Below are 20,616 nucleotides of genomic sequence, written 5' to 3' on the forward strand. Positions count from 1 at the left end.
AATTTCCTCCTCTTCACTTCTGATATCTTGGATGCTTCCTTCATGGTAGAGAGTAGGGAACCTAACTGTAGGAATAACTTCTTGATGTGTTCGGGATTATCATTTAACAGACTACTAGCTGTAGATGCCCTTAGAAGGAGAGAAGCATGGGTCCTCAAGGTGGAGATGAGAACACAGAATTTTAGGAGGAACTTTAAAGGTCCTACCCCATTGGTCTAGCCTATGTTCAAAACATGGATCTCATCCAATAAAAATCATCATTATGCTAATAATTGACATTTATATAGTATAGGATATTGTATCTCAAGTGATCCTCCCAGTAACCTTATGAGTTAGGACTTGTTATTTTCTTATTTTACAGATGACAAAACCGAGACTCAGAGAGGTTAGGTGATTTTCCTGTGGTCACACAGCTGGTAAGTACAGGAGGCAAGATTTAGATCCCATCTCTCCCGCGTTCAAGTTCAGCATTCTTTCAACTCCATTTCTGTGTAGTACTTCCACCAAGTGGTCATTTTGCCTCCAGTTGAAGAATCTTAGTGACAAGGCTGGTGGATAGTGGATAAAGCACTGGATGGAGTCAGGAAGACCTGAATTCAAATTTGGCCTCAGATACTTACTGACAGTGTAATCCTGGGCAAGTCACTTAACCATGTTTGCTTCAGTTTCCTTATCTGTAAAATGAGCTAGAGAAGGAAACGACAAACCTCTCCAGTATTTTTGCCAAGAAAACCTGAAATAGGGTCACAAAGAGATAGACACAGCTGTTAAGTGACTGAACTACAACAAATGCTGCAAGGAACTCCTTGGCCTCAGAGGCAACCCATTTCACTTTTGGGTAGCTGTACTTAATTGCTTGGAAGTTCTTTTGTATGCTGAACTGAAATACACCTCCTTGTAAATACCACCTCAGTGGTCCTCATGTGCATAAATGAAGAAACCGCCAGTTCCTTCTCTACATTCAGTAACCCATCAGCTATTCAAAGGCAGGGGTCCTATCTAGTCTTTTCTTTCCTGGGCTAAACATTCCAAGGTAAGCCATTCCTTTAATTAACTAGGGTATAGTTTCAGGCCACTTTAAACAACCTGGTTGCAAGTCTCTGAATGTGCATTGGTTTATCAATATTCTTTCTAAAGCCTGGCTCCTCAAGACGGATATAATATGAGTCTCCTGATATCAATCAAGGCAGAGCATAGGGAGGCTCTAATCTCCAATGCTTTGGAAACTGTGCTGTTGTTAATACAGCCTCATACTGAATTAACTCTGCTGACTACCAGAGCACACTACTGACCCATATTGAAGGTGTAGCATTCATTAAAACCCAAGGGTCCTTTTCACATGACCTACTTTCTAGCCATATCTCTTCTATCCTTTTCTTGTGTAGTTGGTCTTTTTAAAAAATCCCCATGTTGGCTTCCACTTTTATTCCTGCTAAATATCAGTTTATTGGTTCCAGCTTGCTATCCCAGTTTGTTGAAATCTTTTTTTGGAACTTCATTCTGTCCTACAGTGCATTCACTGTCATCCACATACAATAATACGCTATCTATGCCTTTCTTTAAGTGACTTAGGAAAATATTGACAAGAAGAACATCCAGAACAGAGTCCTAAGGCACTTTACTGCCTCCTGGCTGATCTCTGCCTATTAGTCATAGATTATGGGGTAACCGGTTCTGAACCCTCATAATTATACGACTATTGAAGATTTAATTTTTCATCTGGCCAGTAAGTGTCTTGATGATGGACTTTGGCACATACCTTACTAGCATCCAATTGTACTGTTGTGAGCTCCTTGAGGGTACAGGCCTTTTTTTACCTTTCTTTGTATCCCTAACACTTGGGACATAGCAGACTCTTAATAAACCTTTGTTCATTTGACTTACAACATTTTTTCTGAGCTGTTAGGCTAATAACTCAGTCACAAAATAAAGTAACATTACTTAGGTTATGTCATTCTTTGTAAAGCTTTGAGGACATCACGGGTGGGGCAATGAGAAGGAATATAAGGTTTGCAGGTTAAGTAGTTTACAACTCACTCCCCCATGTTCATTCTTGTGGTCAGGAATAAACAATAGCATGGACATACAGTAGAATCCCTACCCAGCGTTAGAACAGAGTTCTGGGTCTCTGCCCTTATGTCTGATTGTTGTTGGTGGACAGGTTCATGGGGACCAAATGGGGGATGAAGTTAGGGGCAGCCAATCATTGGATGCGTTGGAGTTACCCCCACCAATCTTAAGGGCATTATGAATAGGAAAGTTTGCTAACTTTGCATACATAGATTAGATGAAGTTTGCTCAACTAACTATGATGGGAGAGAATTGCATTTTTTTGCCAACATGTAACTTTCTAAATCAATTTTGGGTACTTGAGAACTTCCTGGTCCCTAGGTGAGTTAATCAGTAGTCAAATATGTAGTCACTTCTGTCAGCTAGTGCCTAGCAATAGACCAGTCCTCACAAAATCCATATGGACTCACAGTAATTCTTTTCCTTTCTAAATGCTCGCAATTTACTTCCTTTAAATGTTGTAGGCTAGAAGTTTGTTGAAGGAAGCAGGGTCAGTTTTGTTTCTGACTATCTATTCCCAGTCCTGAAAAAAAAGGTAGTCAAGAGAACATAAAGAACTTTTAACCTCATACTTATTTTCCTAATTGTAATCTCATAAAGGATATCTACTTACTTATTGAAGGTATTTTTGATAACAGCTTTAGAAACAGGTGTAATTTCAGTAGAGGTAAAAAGAGCACTTCTTTTACAGTCAACAAATGCCTGAAAAATTCAGAGAATACAAGATCCCATTGTGCTTATCGTCTGTCAACTAGAAGAAAGCATTTGATTGATGGAACAAAATGCTGCTTTCAAGGCTTTCTTCCAGCCTGAGGTCTCCCACATATATATCCAAATCACAAGATTCTTAAAAGATGTAAATAACCTTGTTTAATGACCTTTCCATTGTTATTTTCAAGTGCATGAAACACACTCACCAAATGTGTCATTATCCTGGAGGATGTTTGACAGAGTCCTAAGAGAGGAAGAATTCCCTTAGACCAAGGATCCTTAACCTTTTGTGTGTGTGTTCTAGACCCTTTCTCAGTCTGGTGAAGAGTATGGGGCCCTTTTCAGAATATAGTTAGCCTTTCCACATCACAGGGATTAGGAATGCTGGTGGCCCCATGATCTGGAAAATTCGTGTAAAATTTTTTGGTCCTCCCTTTGTATCAGAGAAGTCTGAATTATTATGGCATTAAAAGATAAAATATGTTGATATTATACTATATACATATGTATACATATATATGCTATACATTTCTGAGTTTTTCTAAAATTTGCATCATCTGCTGGCCTTTGTGTGATGTCTGCATCTTCCACAAAACTCCCATTTAATTTCTTGTGCCAACCCATGATATATCAAAACTGCGACAGGGAAAGTCGAGATGTGAAAAGGATAACCAGTGTTTTTAAATGCATAAAATGGTACATAGGATTACAAAGGAAACTAATCATCCTAAAATGTAGTTATCAAAATGTTAAGAAAAACAGCACAAATTCATGGACCTCAGGTTAAGACACCCTACTGTAGGTGGAGAGTACCTTTCGATTCTCCTATTTGCGGATGACATTTTGCTGATTACATCAAACCTGGAATATAATAGAGCCTTCTTCATTTGATCTAGTTCCTCTTTATATTTTCTAACCCTATGACCTTGGGCAAACCATTTGAGCCTCTTTAGAATCAGCTCCTCATCTTTAAAAAGAGAGGCTTGGACTAGATGATTTCCAATGTCCCTAAATCTGTGATATTGTGGCATGATTTTTTCCCATCTACCCTAAGGAAAAGTCCTGCCAATCATTGATCTCTTGTCCCCAATGTAGCATAAAAAACTCTCGTTTTGAGCAGTATTTACAAGTCTCAGTCCTATTATGCTTAAACCTCATTCTCTCTGTCCATATTCACACTTTTATCTTCGTCAGTGGTTACTTGCCTTCACTTCCATCTCAAGTACATAAGGGCAGAGATCATCAATCATGGATCATTGATCATAGATTCATCCAAGATATTTAGAGCTGGAAGGGTCCTTAGAAGTCATCTAGTCCAACTTGCTCATTTTGCAAATGTGGAGCTGAGACTCACAGAAAGTAAGGGACTGGTCTAAGGTCACACAGATAGGAAGTAGCAGAATCTGCATACAATTTCATTCCAAATGCAGCATATTTTCTATATCCAAATCTGAGTCCCTTGAAGAAGTCACATTACTCTTCAGACTCTTTAGACACCCTCTACTCCTTTTCTTTCTTATAACAATAACAACAGTATTAATATTAATAACTAGCACTTATATCTAGCACCTTAAAGTTTGCAAAGTACTTTACATGTATTATCTCAATTGCAATTACACAGTCAATTATGACTATTCTATCAGAGTTCCTTTCTTGAGTCTCCTGGCTACACTTTTCCTTCCTATCCCTCCATCCCCCCAATCCCTCTTGAAGACATTCTTCTCTTCTAGTATCTGAGAAAGTGTAGTTAGCATGGAAAGGAAAGACGTATCATGGAATCACAGAGGCATGTAGAAATCAGGTTCAGCTTTGGCCATGAAAACACATACTGATAAATGGTTTTCTGATATCTATAATATTAATATCTAACACTTATCTAGTACTTGCTGTGCCAGACACTGTGCTAATTGTGATCTGATTTGATTCTCACTACAACCCTGGGAGGTAGGTACTATTATTATTATGTCCATTTTATAGGTTAAGAAACTGAAGCAAACAGATTAAGTGACTTGCCCAGAGTCATACAACTAGTAAATGCTTAAGACCAATTTACATTTGGGTTTTCCTGATTCCAGATTCAGTACTTTATCCATTCCTTCTCTTTCTCTCTCTTGCCTCTCTTCTATACATACACACACACATATACACATGCATGCACACACACATGCATGTATACATGTACATTTTTCAATATTATCCAATAATATCTAATGCATTTCATCCTGCCAAGGCTGCATGAATCCACCATGCTTGAGTAGAGAAAAACATTGTAGTCATGGATGATATTTGAGATCAGTTTATTATGATTCTGTGGATACAAAACATTTAGTGCAGACAGAGAAGGGAAGGGGTCGTGTAGTATGTCATGTCGTGGCAGTTAGGCAGTGTTTTTGGAAGGTACAGAGATCCCATGGGAGGTTGCCCTTTTGTCTCAATATATTCTTCTGCCTGTTTAGGCAAGATAGCCATGAGGCTGTGTCTGGGTGAGTTGCCTAGAGGCATCTGTTGTATTCATCTTTTTATTTATGTTGCATTAATGTTGATGTTGCTTTGCTTTCCTATGTTCAAGGCATCAACCACAAAGAAACTAAGTTGTAGAGAGATCAGAAATCTATTTTGTTCAGACTCGCATTCAAGCACTCTACCTTTTCTGCATTGCCACTTGCTTGTTGGATGTCGTATAGACATCTTAAACTCAACAATTCCAAAACACAACTCTATAGTTCTTCTAATCTCTACCTGCTTACGAACATACATATTTCCTGTGATATTGCCAGGCACTCACATTTGAAACCTTAGAGTCATTTTCCACTCTTCATTCTCACTCACCCTTCACATCCGATCACTTTCCAAGTTTTATTGATATATTGATAAATATATATATATATATATACACATCAATATATGTATATATATATATATATACATAAATATAACTTTTACACATATATGTGTGTATGTATCTCTCTATATATGTACATACATGCATACACATATAAATATATATGAAAATCAATAGACTCCCTTTTTCACTCCTAGGGTTGCTACCCTAGTTCAAGACTTTATTACCTCTTGTCTGAAATATTGCAATATTGGTCTCCCAGCCTCTAGTTTCTTCCTTTTATAATCTAGCCTCCACAGGTTGAAAAATTGATTATTATTGAAGCTGACATATCACTCATAGTTCATGAAGACCTAATGGCATTCTCTTATCTCTAAGATAAAATGTAAACTAAACCCCTCTGTTTGACTTTTAGAGCTCTTCCTAATCTGATTCCAGTATACCTTTCTAGACTTATAGCACAATCTATTTTCATGCAAACAAGCCAAGCTGCCCTCCTTTCTTTACCCCATATATGACATTGTTTCCTGCATTGACTATCCCCCAAGGCAAGGCAATCCTTCCTTACTGCTGCCTTATAAAATTCCTTAGCATCCTTAAAAGCTCAGTTTAATTGCCATCTCCTACAGGAACTCTATTCTAATGCTCCCCAGTTACTACTGTCTCTCTCCCTCTTCAGTTACTTTATATATCTCTCTATTCTGTTCATCCTTCTGTTAATCTATCTTAATATCAATCTGTTTATCTCCTGTATCTATCTCTATCTATCATCTGTCTCTATCTATATCTTTTTATCATTCTGTTACTATCTATCTGTCTATCTATTCATCAGTTTTTCTATCTGTTGTTTCCCCCAATAGAAGGTAAGCTCCATGAGGGTAGGGATTGCTTGATTTTTGTCTTTGTGTCTCTAGTTTCTAGGACAGTGCCTGGCATATCAGTAGGTATTGAATAAGTTTCTGTTGAATTGAATTGACTTGAATCATTACCAGTTTTTTTATGGGAAAAATCATGGAAAACAAGAAGAGGAGAGACAGAAAGTGATCAGAGGGGGAGGAAGATAAGATGGTGCCTGGGAATAGGCAGTGGAGCCTAGAGACTTGGAGATGAGTTTGATTGGGGAACAGGCTTTATTTGTCCTCAACTCTGGTTTCCAGGCACAATGTGCAGGCTGTGTACCACTCTGAATTTATATATATATATATATATATATATATATATATATAACAAATATATGGTACATTTTAATCTATAATGACATCGTATATAGTACAACATGCACACTATGCAGAGATTTGTTCTTTAAAAGTTAGTAAAAAATCTGCACACTAACAGCTATTCCTCAAATTTCTGTAATTCTTTTTCTCATTAAGATGTTTTATGCCTGTAATCTATTGTTTGACAGTCATACCTATTTGCCATACTAATACCTAGAGTCCTAAAATTGTTCCCAAATTTATTTTTTTACTGGCATCCAGAATCTTTCCTGACAATACAAATTTTAATATATGTTCTAGCACTTATGAATCAATTCCTCTGACAACATCCTTTACACTGTTTGCTTAATTTCTGGTTGGCGATATGTTGCAGCTCAATCTTGCCGCACCATGCCCCTCTCCATTGTCCTTTGCATGAACCTTAACTTCATTTTTTGGTGTCTGTATTGTTCCATGACTTGGAGTCATATATCATCAGAGGAATATTATTGTTAAAGAAGGGTCTTTGTTTCAGGGAGAAGCTTAGAGTCATACAAAACATGCAGAATATCCCAAGACAATCTAACCATTTCTCCTCCTCTTTACTTCTGGGCCCAGCTCATTGGTTATTTGCATAGTCTAAGGTGTATATCTATATATACACACATACATGTAGATAGATATAGATATCTATCATATATGTATACACACACGCATTTATATACATATGTGTGTATTTGTATGTGTATATGTAAATGTGTACATGGATGGACTAACTCTCTAGGTTGTCAGTCAAACTGCCTGTTACCTCGGATAACAGACATTTTTTCCCGTGAAGATAGTTAAGCTGAATGCTTTTGAATGATTACAGAACTTGTTTAGAAGGTTCCATAATATTTCAGGGCTTGACGCAATCAGTACAGTGTCATCTAATAATAATTACAATAGCTAGCATTTATATAGCATTTTACTTTTGGCAAAGAATTTTGAAATTATCTTGTTTGATCCTCACAACAGATTTGGGGAATAGATGTCATGGATAGGGAAACTGAGGCTGGCAGAGGTGGGGTCACTTGCCCAGGGTCACGTATCTAGTAAGTGTCTGAAGTAGGATTTGAACTCGGGTCTTCCTGACTCCAGATCTAGGTGCTGTCTTAGTCCCCACACCCAACCAGTTGACCAGTCTGACTGATTCTACTTAGGCAATATCTTTTTCTTCCATCTTTTCCATTCCCACTGCTACAGTTCCGTTTCAGGATCTCATTACCTTTCATTTGATTATTACAACAGCTTTCTTTTAGCCTTTCTACCCCATCCCCTCCAATCCACTTTACATGCTGCTTTGAGATGAATCTTTCTCATGCACATCCTCAGTCATATCACTCCAGTGCTCACAAAATTTGATTGATTCTCCATTGCCTAGAAAATAAAATTCAAGTGGCTAAGCCTAATATTCAGGTTCCCTGCAATCGGGCTCCTTCTGTCTCCTTTCCAGTCTCATATGTACTTTATTCACCTTCATATACCTTGTGCAACTATAAACTTTGTTATTTGTAATCCTTCAGAAAAGTTGTTTGATTGAAATTCAGCGCAATGCAACAAACATTTATGAAGTACCTATTATATAAAAAGCTCTATTCTAGAAACAAAAAAGACAAAGCAAAAACGATTTCTGCCCTTAAAGAGCTTATATTCTACTGGTGTGTGTGTGTGTGTAAGAGAAACTCAGTGTAAGGTATATACAAAGAAATTTAAACTACTAAATGAGATAGACAGAGAGCAGAGAGGTAGGAGAGAGACAGACAGGCAGAGAGACAGAAGAGAGAGATAGACATAAAGACATAGAGAGGACAGAGACAGAGATAGATATAGATGGAGAGACAGAGGCAGAAAGAAGAGAGGGGCACATAGAGATAGAAAGAGGAGAGAGAGATAGCCATGGAGAGACAGAGAGAGGAGAGAGAGATAGACAGAGAGAGACAGGGAGAGGAGAAAGACAATAAAAGAGACGGAGAAACAGAAAGAGGAAGAGACAGAAGATCTGGATAGGAGGGAGTCTGGAAAGTCTTTGTACTGAAAGTACAACCTGATTTCTCACCTCTGTTCCTTTGTTGATAACAGTTCCTTATGTTCCTGGAATATAATCTGCATTGCCACTTTCCCCTCTTCCTTACTTTTTTCCCCCTATTGGATTCCTATATAGCCCTTCAAGGCTCAGATCAAATGTCCCTTCTTCCAAAAAATCTTCTCTAATTACCCTCCCCCCAGTCAGAAAGGATCTCTTTTTCCTCTGATCTTCCTTGGGACTTTGTACTTCTCATGACATTCTTTTTAGCTTTTAAATTTTTTAAAAAATTAAATATTATTTAAAAATTGAACAGAGATCTATTTTCTACCTCTCATTATGTTCCACTTTGTGCTATAATTATTTGAATTCCTATCTTATTGTCCTACTAGACCATAAGTTCCTTGAGACCGTGCCTTATTTATCTTTATAGCTCCCTCAGTGTATAGCAAAGGGCCTTGTCATGAGGGCAGGCACTCAAATAAACATTATTTAAATTTAATAAAGTTGAAAATGTTACATTGGGAAGATGATATGATTTCCAAGTGAAAAATAGAATTCGTGAAAAAAATGAAACAAAATTACTGGAGAAAGGCCCGTAGGAAATATTTTGTAGCCAAATTGCGATTTCAATGCTCTTAACTGTCGCTTCCCCACTTACTATTCTCTTTTATGATCAATCCATCAACATACATTTGTTAAGCAACAGGTATGTGCCAGATTCTGTGAATGGTTCCGGGGATCCAAAGACAACTCTCAGTGGTGGCCCCCTTTCCTCATTTCTCAGGCCTTTAGTACCATGATATCATGATATACACACTCTCTCTCTCTCTGTGTCTATATATATATATATATATATATATATATATGTATGCATATGTGTGTATATATGTATATATGGGCACATGTATATTTGTATATGTATATGCACATATAAAAAGATATACATACATGCATATATATGTATACACACATTCTCTCTCTATGCATTCTCCTAGAGAGATCTGAAACCTTCCTCACATTTCCTTCAATGCCTCAGGGATCAATGATTTCATTGGTGTGAGTACTCCTTTCACTGATGCAGATCACAACTCCTTTCCACCTTATTAGACAGTCTTCATGAATTGCTGTAGCAGAAGAAATTCATCCCCTGGCTGTTAGCTTTCTAGTGGTGAGCCTTTCTAATCTTGGGCTGGCTCGTTTTCCTTGAAAAGACATACATTCTTTTGCTAGACCAAACTCAATGCCTTTCCAGCTTAATGGTGCCTGACAGAGCCTCTTCTCTTCTGGCAAAACCTTTCAAAACCCAAGATCACCTCCATGTCCCACAATGAGGCCTGGAACTGTGGTGGAGTAAACTAGTTATTACTAAGGTATAAGCAGCTCATAGTTGATTAGGCCAATATGTTGCTTATCTCTGGGGTATTTATATTTCAACCAGGAATAGAAGCTTCAAGCCTAAGGATTACAATTCTAATTTTGGAAAATCAGGACTAGATAGAGCCCTCTGGAGAATGTGAAGGTGGAGAGGTAGCCAGTGGATAAAGTGCTGGGCCTGGAGTCAGGAAAACCTGAAAGTTCAAATCTGGTCTGAGACACTTACTAGCTGAGTGACTCAGGGCAAATCATTTAACCTCTCTGTGCCTCAGTTTCCTCATCTGTAAAATGGGAATACTAATAGTACCTACCTCCCAGAGTTGATGTAAGGATCAAATGAGATGATAATTTTAAAGTGCTTAGCAAATGAAGTGGCACATCATAAGTGCTATATAAATATTAGCTATTATTATTATAATCTTTTCAAAGTAGATTTTCCATCTAAGTGTTGCTCTATGTACTATAAAGATGCACCTTTTGTTTCTTTTTGTTCATGGCAGAGGATAGAGAACCTGCTCTTGTCCTGGTCATCACAATTGTAATGTGGTTTTTAAAATGACGTCTACCTGAAAGCTGGCATTTTTTCCCTCATGCAATTCAGCACTCAGATCTATATTGTTTAAATCTTGTTTGCACTGTATTTTTATTCTTCCCCAAACAGCATTTCTAGCCCTTGAGACAGCTAATTAGACAAGTAGAAAGGGTGGCAGGTTGATTTATTGTGACTACAGTGTTTAAAATTTTTCTTTCAGCTAGAAACATTGCTTTTAGGTAGACTACAAGGACAAAGTGGTCAGTTTGTTGTCATACGAGATTATAGTTGCTTTTATTTTAATGAGAATCCTGGATAAATTTTCCAAGAATAGCCATACCTCCTGTGCTTTTCCTCTTCTTATCATTTTCCAACCCTCAAACTGGTTAATTCCAAGGTATCTTCTTAGAGCTGTCAATTTCCAGTTTTCTCTGACTTCACTATCTCATACTTGCTTCTTACCCCAGTTTCTTTTGGTTCCAACTGTGTTGTGTTCTGGTTTGTAAGTATTTATCCTAAGCAGCCTGGGCATGCTTCTCTCCTGATGGGTTGTTTTCTGCCTCACCAGTGTTTTACATTCCCACTTAAAATCAGCAAAAGTTTTTAAAAAAGGAAAAACAAAGGGAAAAAAATCAAGAAAGAGGAAGTCATGCTTAGGTTGCTTTTCATCAGTTACTTCAAAGTACCAGGTTCCAGTGGCAATTAGTCATTGGTTTACAGAGTCTATATGTCATCCATCTCCTTCTGGATCCTAAAAAGAAACTCAAAAACAAAAAGACACCATTACAACAGGTTTATGAAAATAGAGCTTCTTCTCCATGCCGATGATTAGCTACTGAAAAGATTAAGTGGTTAAGTCTGTGTTATTTTCTCATCAAGTTTATGATAGGAATTACCTGACTGTGGGTAGTTTTCTCTTATAGCTCATTTAGCAAGTGGATTCTTTCCAGGGTCTTACCGATAGCCTAATGTTTTATTAAATGATCTTTAAATATGATGACCATATTTATCTCCTAGATTTTATATCAGTTCTGATTCCCAGTCACAGAATAGTGAGAGGTATATCTTTACAGAATATGAAGAATGTCCTATATTTTCATATTTCATATTTTTGCAAATATTTACTGAATGACCGAAGTCAGTAAATATTTAAATAAGGGTCCTTAACCTGAGGTCTGTGAACTCGTCTTAAAAATAGTTTGATAACTATATTTCAGAATAATTGGTTTCTTTTATAGCTCTACTTTATATATTTAAAAATATTTTTTGAACAAACAAGTCATTTTGATTATTAAAAATACCCAAATTAAATATAAAGGATATATGAAGAAAGATGCCATCTCCAGAGAAATAACTGATAAATAAGAGTATTTATAGAATAATTTTACATATATATGTATATATATAGTGTCTAATGGTAGCTATCTGTAGTATGGGGGGAAGAGGGAAGAAAAATGCTATGTGATAACTTTACTATATATTTAAAAGGGATAGCAAATTGTACATAAATGATTTGCAATTTCATGTATGATTATATTTTTGTTATACTGTGTTATGGAAATGTTTATTTTATTCTGCAAATTGAAATAAATTAATAAAATAAATTCAGGGACTCCTAACTGCTAAAAAAATATTCTGAGAAGGGGTCCATAGGCTTTACCAAACTGCTATTGGGGTCCATAAAACAAAATAAGTTAAAAACTCCTAACTTAAAATTTAAAGTATTTTTTGGATTAGATCTGCGATTTCATCTGTTCAGGGAACTCTCTCCATCGATGGGGATGGGTATCTCCTCCACAGCTTAGTCTCAGAATATTATTTGAGACATTGAGATGTTAAATTCCTGCCCATACAGCTAGTGTATGTCAGAGGTAGGACTTGAACTCATGACTTTCTCTCTGAAATCAGATCTCTATCCATTATGTCATAACTGCCTCAAATTAAGACATGAATGCCACAGAAGACAGCGATTTGCAACCTGAGGAAACATCATGATTATTCAGAAAAACAGACTCATGCTAACATGGATTACTTACATCTATAGACAATGGCTCCTCTACATTGGTAGAAGGAATTTCCTCACTATTAATTCATGATTCCAGTGAAATCACTGGTGTGGACCAAAAATAGTGTGTATTAAGTATTTATGCCCTGTGTGCCATGTTTCTGGTTACCTAACCCTGAGAAAAAATACTTTATATTACCATGATAACATGTACAGTAAGGCAGGGGGCAGCTAGGTGGTGCAGTGAAGAGAGTGTTAAGTCTCGAGTCAGGAAGGCTCATATTCTTGAGCTGAAATCTGGCCTCAAACACTTACTAGCTGTGTGGCCTTGGACAAGTCACTTAACGCTATTTATCTCAGTTTCCTCATCTGTAAAATGAGCTGGTGAAGGAAATGGCAAACCACTCTAGTATCTTTGCCAAGAAAACCCCAAATGGGATCATGAAGAGTCAGACATTATTGAAATGACTGAACAAAACTGGAGCAGTAGGGGGACTTTTTATTATACCACTCAATTCACACTTTGTATGTGAACATGTACTCTGGTTTCACAAATGGCCAACCCTAGATAGGATCATCAAAAACTTGAAAGGGAAGATTATTACAACTTCCTGAAGTGTATAACTTACTCCATAGTGTTTTGCAATGTTATTGCTCAATAAACATAAAAATATAGACATGAAATTGTAAGAACTTTCCTAGATATACTCAAGGTAGATGGAGGAAAGAGCAGCCAGCTACTTTGGCTGTTCTCTGCATATATTGAAGGTTGTTATTTGACACTAATGTACTCAAATGCACAGGAAAATTGTAATTAAACTGTTTATTTGGTTCTATATTGTTCGCTGCCCTTAGTTTAATTAAAATATACTTCTGTGACTTTGGGGAGCAGACATTGCAGCCAAATAAAGATTTTATAACAGTAAGAATGAGGAACAAGGCAATGTACTTTAACAAGCCTATAAATCTCTTATTCTTCATGACCAATTAGCTTATGTACTGTTCCTTAACTATCTCCAGGTCATTTCTAATGCAGCCTGTGCTGTTCCATGGAAAGTCTCCTAGTAGTTCTACAATTGCTGCCTGACCTACAGAGACAGGATGGCACATTTAGAAACTGGAGGTGGAAGCCACAAGAGTTGAAGACTCAATTTAGAAAACATAGGTATTATATTTTGCAAGCATATACACAGATGAGCATTTGACTTATTCCTTTGAGAATACTATATAATACCTCTGTGAGCCAAGATGGTGGAATTATGCAGGAAATCCCCTGAATTCTTTCAAATTCGTCTCTAAACAACTATAAAATAACCCCTCAAAACAAATTCTGGAATGGCAGAACCAACAAAAAGGCAGGGTGAAACAATTTTCCAGTCCAATACAACTCAGAATGTCAGAAGAAAAGGTCTTTTCTCCTCAGGTAAGAGGGGAACACAATCCAGAGTAGACAGTGTCCAGGTAAGCCAGCAACAAGCCATGCCCTAGCAAGACAGCAGGAAGCCCTGAACCCAAGGTTAGGTCAGTGATCAAGACAGGTCCTGGGGCAGCAGGTGAGTGACCAGACCACCCCACCTTCAATGGTCCAACATAGCAGCAGGTCCACTGTGGGCCCCAGCACAGAAACAGGTCCCACATAGACCCCAATGCAGTACCAGATAAGTGACCAGGACCCACACAGCCCTACCACAGTACCAGGTCCACTGAAATTTCCAGCAAAGCACCAAGTGAGTTGTTAGGCTTCCTGCAGTCCCAGCACAGAACCAGGCCAGCAACCAAGTCTTTTGCAACACCAGGGCAGTGCCAAGTGAGCACCTGTGCATCATCAGGCAAGCAGCCCTGGCCTGTAGCCTGTAGTACAAGAAGATTGGGACAATATCCCCTCCACCATAAGAGCAGATGTCAACTTTAAAAGTAACAAAATGGGTGGAAATGAGAAAAAAACAGAAAAGAACCTGAGTATAGAAAATTATTATGGTGATAGGCAAGAACAAAACACAAACTTAGAAGAGGACAACAATGTGAAAATGCCTGCATGCAAAGCATTAAAGAAAAAAAATGTGAATTAATCTTGGACCCAAAGAGAACTCTTAGAAGATCTCAAAAAGCATTTTAAAAGTCAATTTAGTGAGGTTAGAAGAAAAATTGGAAAAAGAAATGAGAATGATGAAAGGTAATCATGAAGAAAGAGTCAACAGCTTAATAAATCAGTCACAAAAATGGGGGAAAATAGATGCAAAATTTTACTGAAGAAAAGAATTCCTTAAAAAGCAACATTGATCAAATGGAAAAAAGTACAAAAATCCAGTAAAGAAAATTACTTAAAATGAAGACTTGGACAAGTGGAACCTAATGACTCTATTAGACAACAAGAATCCATCAATCAAAATAAAAAGAATGGAAAAAATAGAAGAAAATGTGAAATATCTTTTTGGAAAAACAAGTGACCTGGAAAACAGATACAAGAGAAGTAATTTAAGACTTATTAGACTACTGAAAGCCATGACCAAAAAAGGGACCTGGACATTAAGCTTTGGTAAATTATCAAGGAAAACTGCCCTGATATTCTAGAACCAGAGGGTAAAATAGACATCAAAAGAATCCACCAGTCACTTCTCAAAAGAGATCACAAAATGAAAATTCCCAGGAACATTATAGCCAAGTTCCAGAACTTATAGATCAAGGAGAAAATATTCCAAATAGAAAGCAAGAAAAAATTCAAGTATCATGGAGCCACAGGCAGGATTATATAGGATTTAACAACTTCTACATTAAAGAATTGGAGAGCATGGGATATGAGATTCCAGAAGGCAAAGGAACTAGGATTACAACCAGGAATCATCTACCTAGCAAAATTGAGCTTAATCCACCAGGGGGAAAAATGGTCCTTCAATGAAATAGAAGACTTCCAAGCATTCCTGGTGAAAAGACCAGAGCTGAACAGAAATTTGATTTTCAAATACAAGATTCAAGAGAAGCATAAAAAGAAAAAAAAGGAAAAGAAAACATAAGGGATTCAGTAAGACTAAACTGTTTCCATCCCTACACAGGAAGATGATACTTATAAATGATGATACTTAGGAGTATACATGTGCAGAGTATGAGAGTGTAGGAGGTGGAAAGGAATGGGATGATATAAAAAATTAAAGGGTGAGACAGAGGATTACACTGGGAGCAGAGGTAGAATTGGGTAAATTATCTCACATGAAGAGACATGAAAGACCTATTACAGTGGAGGGGAAGACGGTGGTGGACATCACTTGAACCTAACACTCATTGGAATTGTCTCAAAGAAGGAGCGACATGCACACCTAGTTGGGTATAGAAATGTACATTACCCTATAGAAAAGTAGAAGAGGAGTGGGCTAAAAAAAGGGGAAGGGATTGAGAGAAGGGAGGGCAGATTGTGGAAGGCAGTGGTCAGAAGCAAAACATTGGTGACTAGAAGCAATGTGAAAGGAGAGGAAGGAGAATATGATAAGAAGAAATAGAGGTTGGAGGGAAATACAGTAATCATAACTGTGAATGTGGGTGAACTCTCCCATATAATGGAAGCAGATAGCAGAGTGGATTAAAAACCAGAGTCCTACAATATGTTGTTTACAAGAAACATACTTGACACAGAGAGATACACATACAGAGTAAAGGTAAAAGCACAATATATTATTGGAGTGAAGGGAAAAGCACAATATATTATTGGAGCACAATATATTATGCTTCAGGTGAAATAAAAAAAAGCAGGGGTAGGAATCCTGATCTCAGACAAAGCAAAATAAAAATGGATCTAATTAAAAGAGATAAGGAAGGAAACTACATTTTGCTAAAAGATAACATAGATGATGTAATATCAATATTAAACATATATTCCAAGTGGTATAGCATCCAAATTCTTAAAGCAGAAGCTAGATGAGTTACAAGAGGAAATAGAGAGTAAAACTATACCCATTGTGGACCTCAAATTCCCCTCTCAGAACTAGATAAATCTAATCACAAAATATATAAGAAGTTAAAGAGATGCGTAGAATTTTAGAAAAGTTAGATATCACATCTCTGGAGAAAATTCAGTGGGCATAGAAAAGAACATTCCTTTTTCTCAGTGGTACATGGCACCTACACAAAATATGACTAGGTATTAGTGCTTAAAAACCTCACAATCAAATGTAGAAAAGCAGAAATATTAAATGAATCCTATCCAGATAATAATTCAATAAAATTATATTCAATAAAGGGCAGTAAAATGATTAAATTGTATTGGAAACTAAATAATCTAATCCTAAAGAATAAGTGGATCAAAGAATGAATCATGGAAACAATCAATAATTTTACTAAGGAGAATGAAAACATTGAGACACCATACCAAAATTTATGGTATGCAGCCAAATCAGTACTTAGGGGAAAATTTATATCTCTAAATTCTCAAATCAATAAAATATAGAAAGAACAGATTAATTGGGTTCTAGTTTTTTAATGAAAAAAGTGCAAAGGAAGATGGTCTAGCTTTACCAGATCTCAAGCTATAATAAGGCAGTAATCACCAAAACTATCTGGTACTGGCTAAGAAATAGAGTGGTGGATCAGTGGAATAGATTAGGTACACAAGACTCAGTAGTAAATAACCACAGTAATCTTTGTATTTGATAAACTCAAAGACCCCAGCTTTTGGGACAAGAATTCACTATTTGACAAAAACTCATGGAAAAACTGGAAAACAGTAGGTCAGAACTAGGTATAGACCAACATCTTATACCATGTACCAAGATAAAGTCAAAATGGGTATATGATTTAGATATAAAAGGTGATACCATAAGCAAATTGGGAAAGCAAGGTATATGGAGAAAGGAAGAATTTATAACCAAACAAGAGGTAGAGAGCATTATGAGACAATTTTGATTATATTAAATTAAAAAAGTTTTGCACAAACAAAACCCCTGCATTCAAGATCAGAAGGAAAGCAAAAAGCTGGGAAACAATTTTCACCAAGTATCTATTTTATACAAAGTAGGCCTCATTTATAAAATATACAGAGAATTGAGTCAAATTTAAAAGAATACAAGTCATTCCTCAATTGATAAATGATCAAAGGATATAAACAGGTGGTTTTCAAACAAAGAAATCAAAGATATGAAATCATATGAAAAAATGCTCTAAGATTAGAGAAATGCAAATTAAAACAACTCAAAGATATCACTTCACACTTATCAGATTGGCTAATATGACAGAAAAGGAAAATGATAAATGTTAGAGGGAATGTGGGAATATTGGACCACCCATGCACCATTGAAGTTGTGAACTGATCCAGTCATTCTCAAGAGCAGTTTACTCTTGCCCAAAGTAATCAGACTGTGCATATCCTTTGATACAATAATACCACTACTAGATCTGTATCCCAAAGTGATTAAAAAGGGGAAAAGGACTTAATTGAAAAAACATGTTAATAGTAAGCCTTTTGTGGTGGCAAAGAGTTGGGAATTGAAGGGATGCTCATCAATCGGGCAAAGACTGAATCAGTTGTGGTAGGTGAATGTAATAGAGTTGTGCTATAAAAAATGATGAGCAGACAGGTTTCAGAAAAACTTGGAAAGACTTACGTGAACTGATGCAAAGTGAAGTGAGCAGATTCAAGAAAACATTGTACACAGTAACATCAGTGTTGTATGATGAGCATCTATGAATGACTTTGCTATTCTCAGCAATACAGTGATTCCAGACAATTCCAAAGGACTTGTGATGAAAAATCCTATCCACATGCAGAGAAAGAACTGATAGAGTTTGAAAGCAGGTTGAAGAATACTATTTTTTTCTTTTGATCTATTTCTTCTTTCACAACATGAATAATATAGAAACATGTTTTACATGATCACATGTACAGATTCTATATCAAACTTCTTATCTTCTTAGAGAGGAAGGGAGAGAGAAAATTTGGAACTCAAATTTAAAAAATGAATGCTAAAATGATCTTTACAAGACATTGGGGGAACATAACACTATGAAAATTTTTTAAAAAAAGAATACTACTTAAAAAGGGAAAAGAAGAATGGAACAAGCATCTATTAAACACCTACTGTGTGCCAGACATTAAGCTAAGTGCTTTACAAGTCTCATTAAAAGACAGAGTAATAGTGAAAGTAACACTGGATGTGGCATCAGAACATCAGAAGGTTTTAAGTTCTTTTTAAAAAATTGCCTCTTTTTGCATTTCTAGCATATAGGATGGGCCATGGAACATAGTAGGTGCTTAATAAATGCTTGTTGACTTGTTTGATTCTTGATGCTATCACTTTTTTGTTCCACTTAACTCAGATAATTGTTACTGAAGATCAATAATAATTCACATTTATAGCGTCAATTTAGGTTCATAAAATGCATTTCCCATAAGAACATAGGTAATACAAATATAATTTTCTTTATTTTGCAGATGAGAAAACTGATCCTTGTAGAAGTCAAATGACTTGCACATACCCACAACTACAACTTAGTAAGTTTTGGAGCTGAGACAGAGACCTCTGTCTACTGACTTAGAATCTAAAACACTTTCTAATACAGAGGAGATGCATGCATTAATAGATGTGGAAGCATTTTATAAAATGCAAATCACTGTAATAATTTGGAAAAAATACTGAATTTGGTGTTAGAAGATGTAGGTTGGAGTTTGGTTGTGCCGTTCTGTAACTTAGGCAAACTTCCAAGTCCATATTTCCTCTTCTATAAAATAACGATAGTGAGTCACTATATCTTATTAGACCATATAAATAAAGTACTTTAATATCACATCCTTCCATAAATATTAAATTATTATGATATTCTCTGCCAGTAAAGTCTTTATTCTGGTGCCTTATTGTGATATGTTGGCAATGGGTTTTGGTTGAGACAGCACATACTCTAAGTGGTCCTTAGAAGGTGGGAAGATATATCTTATCATGGACCAATGTCTGCTATCAAAGGACCAGCCAAGTTAAGTCATTATTAAGTTGGCTACAGGGTCATGGATTTTTTGGCCATGGCTTCTCAATGACTATCTATGATATTAAAGAGGAATTGTAAATCATGTCGGTGAAGGGAGTACCTTTGTGGAACAAATATACAGAAATAACAAACAAAAGATACCAAGTGACTGAGTTGATATCAAAGCTCTATTTCATTTATTGACAACACAGACCACCCAAAGGTAGTGTGAAGTCTTGGAGGCTTTGCTAAAAAAAGTGGGAGATTTTTCCCTTATAGAAAAGTCACATAAACTTCCTGATTCATAATATGTCATGGTATAGAAGATGAATGTTCCTTATTTATGATATATGCACCTTTGGCCACTAATGTCTCCCTCAGGTTACTCTTCTGAAATCATTCTCTTGTCAATAATCCCAGGATGGTTCCAGGAACTTTTTCTGTATTTGGCACTAACTCTACTGCTTTTTACCCACAAAACCTTTAGCAAGTCACTTTGCTTTTGCCTCAGTTGATCTGTAATATAAGAGGCTTGGATTTTATGGCCTCTACAGCTATGTTTCTACTTGTGAACACAATCCAAAGATGCCAAAGGACACTACAGCCAGACCTAATGTCACTACTGAGATCTCTCTACCTCTGAATGCTAGAACCACCTTCCCCTTTCTTAATTCACCCCACCATTTCACTGCTCTCCTTGCTCAGTCCAAACCTTGTTCTGTGGTAGGCTTTGGTGGGGCCACATGGCATGTGTGTGGATGTCAGCAATCTGGGATTGCAGGGCCTTTGAAACAATACCATGTTTAGGAGCAGGTATCTGCTGAGTGTTCATCTCTGATGCTTGCTATTTGGGGCATTCAGCACATAATCCTACAA

The 20,616-nt window shown here is 36.6% G+C and overlaps 1 long non-coding RNA gene across 1 annotated transcript in view; it reads left to right on the plus strand.

Annotated features, from left to right (window-relative positions):
* The first annotated feature begins 359 nt into the window (after window positions 1–359).
* LOC140501447 (uncharacterized) overlaps window positions 360–20,616 on the plus strand; it is an 83,249-nt gene continuing 62,992 nt past the window's right edge. Inside the window, exon 1 of the long non-coding RNA XR_011966183.1 lies at window positions 360–416. This is a non-coding gene — a long non-coding RNA (uncharacterized lncRNA). The remainder of the gene's footprint in view (window positions 417–20,616) is intronic.

The sequence above is a fragment of the Notamacropus eugenii genome, chromosome 1 (genome assembly GCF_028372415.1).
Source record: "Notamacropus eugenii isolate mMacEug1 chromosome 1, mMacEug1.pri_v2, whole genome shotgun sequence".
Classification (NCBI taxonomy): domain Eukaryota; kingdom Metazoa; phylum Chordata; class Mammalia; order Diprotodontia; family Macropodidae; genus Notamacropus; species Notamacropus eugenii.